General features: G+C 35.5%; 1 pseudogene; it reads left to right on the top strand.

The window, feature by feature from the left end:
* Window positions 1-3313: 3313 nt before the first annotated feature.
* On the top strand, window positions 3314-3763 carry LOC108342758 (uncharacterized; annotated as a pseudogene).

Here is a 3763-nt window from a genome sequence, read left to right as displayed (position 1 = left end):
TGACTCACCTTATGTGGGGCATTTTAGTGGAGAGAAAACAACTGCAAAAGTGCTCCAGTCAGGATTTTTTTGGCCTACTTTGTGGTTCAACCCTCCGTTCTAGTATGTTTCCAAGTATTTCCAATATTACTCTAATTCCTACAATTTCTTGGATCTTATAGTGTTGTATTCATTTGTGTCGTGCTAGGTTTCGTTTTACCAGGATGAGTTTGTCTTGACTATGTTGTGTTGTCTTTTGGCTGGGTTAGGTTAGTCTTGGTTGCCTATGTATAGTCTTTTGGCCGAATTGGATTGGTCTTGGTTGTGTTAGTTTTGACTGAATCTGAGTTTTTTTGGACCTCAAATAAAAGGTTTTGGAACTCGGCATTGATGTTCAGAGGTCAACCACAAAGTTTTTTTACCTTGGTTGAGTTGTTTGGATCGTGTATGGTTTTGGTCGTATTGTTCTATTCCTTTGCTGAGTTGCGTATGTTGGTTGTCAAGTTATGTTTTAACTTGGCTAGATTGTATGTTATTGGTTGAATTGTTTGATGTGATAAGTGTTGTCATATCAATTGGTATTGGAAGATGGGATTGTGTGATGGCTTGTCCGTTCAATTGGTGCTAAGAGATGAGTTTTTTTGTTAGGTCTTCTATCGTAACTCCAAAAATAGGTTAAGATTAAAGTGTAGAGTTAAGGTCTTGTGTTTATTTACTAATTATTTACTTGCTAACTACTAAATAGGTGGGGACATTTAAAATGAATGAAACTAAAATAAAAGAATTGAAACTGGTCTAAACTAAAATCTGTTTAAAGAATAAAGAAATTGAAATGCAATAAAAGAAAAAAAAAATAACAGTCTAAACTACTCAAAACAGAAATGAAACCTATTTACTAAAACTACCTACAACGGAAACATAACAAATATTATATAATCTAAACAAAACTCAAATGCTAAAAATAAATAAGGAAATAAACTCTTTGAAACAAAACTGCAGAACAGAAGCAAAACCTAGGTCTAAAAGAATGCATTAACAGTCAAGAGATATTCCTAAACTAAGGATCAAATCTAAATTAGAATGTAAAACATAAAACCTAAAATGAATCTTCAAATCCTACCCTAAAAAGAACTAATCAAGAACAATCATTAGAAAGCAACTAAAAAAAGAAATTAGAATTGAAACAAAGTAAAAAAATTAGTACCTAAATTCTAACTAATCAAAAGCAAGATAACAATCTCAAAACAGAATTGATTTCATAGGTGAATGCACATTGGAGTGAATAAAAGAGTGCTTAGAGTTCTCAGGAAGACATTCTTTGAAGTTGAATCCCAATACAGGGTATTCTACATCATATTCCAAAACCTAATTTGACTCTTTCCACTAATTTGTCCAACCAATGTTCATTTACCTATTCATCAATCTAAAATTCGCAAACAGAATTTAAATATGCAAATGATTGAGGATAAAGTTTCAATTACACTCAGAAAGACATTCTGACTAAAGTAAGCCCATCACAGGGTCTTATAGTTCATATTTTAGAACTTACAATGGTAATTTCTACTCATTCTCAACCAATGCAAATCTAAATCTGATAAAAGAAATACAAATTTGAATCAATCCTTATGCATTGGACTCATCTCTAACTCGAGAAGACATCTCGATAAAGAATGATCGTTATGGAGTCATTTAATTCCAAAAAGAAATTTCAGAATGCAGAGTTCTAGAGTCCAAATCAATTTCTCAAAACATAACAAGAGCATAAATCAAATGCAAAGAAAAAAATCGAAACGCAAACAAGAATTAAACAAGAACACAAAAGAAAGCTTTATTAATATGAAAAGAGAATTACACACTACCAGATTCACCAATGCACTCACGGTCTGTCACCCTCGCAAGCTTATCGACGAAATCCAGTAGCCAAGAACTCTACTTCTACGAATAAGTAAAAACCCTAAACTAAAGCTAAATGTAAAGTTGTGCTCTGAAAGTGTGTAAAGTGTGTGTGGATTTACATGGGAGAAACCCCTTTATACAAGGTCTGAAAAAGAAAGAAGAAGAAAATGAAAGAGAAAATGAAAGAGGGAAAAGAGGAAACTTGCTCTCGACGCTTTGAGCTTCCCAATCGGACGATCAACAGTTGCTCCTCGTGCTCCATACATCAGAACCCTCCGATCACGCACATGCTTTGTCTTGAATCTTCTGGGCAAGTGGTCCATGACCACGACTTCATCTCTTATGCTGATCCTCTAACTCTTCTCACTTCACGCAAGCCCTAACTCTCGAAGGGTGTTTTCTCTCCTTCCCACAATTGAATATCTCGAACCCTTTACAAATGAAAATGAGGGGAGGAGACCCCTAAGCAGCAACGCCACCAAAACGCATCGCATCACTAATTGGATTTCAGCCCACCAGCGCTTGCAACAGTAGTGCTCCCAAAACGCAGTTATTTCATTAAAAGGAAGTCAATCCTGGTGCCCAAAATTTAGCGCACCAGCAGCCCAACAAAAATCAGCAGAAGCGGCCCAATACACCTCATCATTTAATCCCAATGTAGAATCAACATTTCAGTGGCCCAAATCTAAGTGCAACAACCCATTCTATTTCATATCTGCATCAAAGAAAATTTCAATACCAAATTAAAGAAAAGAAAAGGAAATCTAATTATTAAAAAGAAAGATTTTTATTAAAAGTTTTCAAAAAAAATATAAAATCTCTAATTATTAATAAGAACTAAAAATACTCCTAAAAACCTATTTTTAACTAAAATTATACAAAACTAAAGAATTAAAAGAAAAACCTAAAATTAGCCTAATTCTAAACAATTAAAAACAAAAATACACTAACAAAGACTTCTATACACAGAAAAAGATGCGAAATTGGAGAGTTATCACTCACCCTTGCTTGTTTGTGTTTATGCAATATATTGTTACAGATAATACTGGTGATGCTTAAAGTGAGAAGGCATGCTAGAAATCTTTTGAAAGTTTTGAATGTATTTAGAACAATGTTATTTTAAATTTTAATTTTCGAAAAACATATTTAAGTTTGAATTGAAATAGTTTTTTTTAAGTTTATTATTGGGTTAAATATGTTTTTAGTCCCTAAACTATTGGCCGTTTATGGTTTTCGTCCCTCTTTCAAAGTAAGGTACAATTTGGTCCTCATTCTTTTCGAAACTTTGGTTTTAGTCCTCAAAAACTAACACCGTTAAAAATGTGCTGACGTGGCTAACGGGAGACTGACACACTATTTTTTTTTGGAGTGTTTCTCACCTTTTCTCCCCTTCTCTCTCTTCCTTCCATCTTCCACCCAACTTCATCTTTCACATCATAAACCATGCGTTTTATTACGCTTATGTCCCTTCCGTCTTTCTTAATTCACATGTCACTGCCCTACTCAGACATTATCATCATCAACAACAATAATAATAAGGTTTCTGAATTGGTCGTGTCGTGTCCATGGTTGTGTCCAACGGCGTCGAAGCAGTGTTAGAGTTTCTGCGGAAGAATGGCTTATCGGAGGCGGAGTCCGCGCTCTGAGAAGACATCATCGAGAACACCGACCTCGGAAACTTCGACTACGAGAAGTTCTTCTTCCCCATGGTCCCGCCGCCGCTGCCAGTCAGAGTCCGATCCTTCTCCCGACCGTCCGAGTTCGCCGCCGCAGATGACGACGACTCCAAATCCAGCTCGGACGAGTTCGTCACCATCGATTCTTCCACTTCTCGCGTCTCTTCTTCAGGTACTCCAAATTCAAATTGAAAATGAAATTCAAATCAAGT

Source organism: Vigna angularis, chromosome 6 (genome assembly GCF_016808095.1).
Source record: "Vigna angularis cultivar LongXiaoDou No.4 chromosome 6, ASM1680809v1, whole genome shotgun sequence".
Classification (NCBI taxonomy): Eukaryota; Viridiplantae; Streptophyta; class Magnoliopsida; order Fabales; family Fabaceae; genus Vigna; species Vigna angularis.
This window is presented reverse-complemented; position numbering and strand designations above follow the sequence as displayed.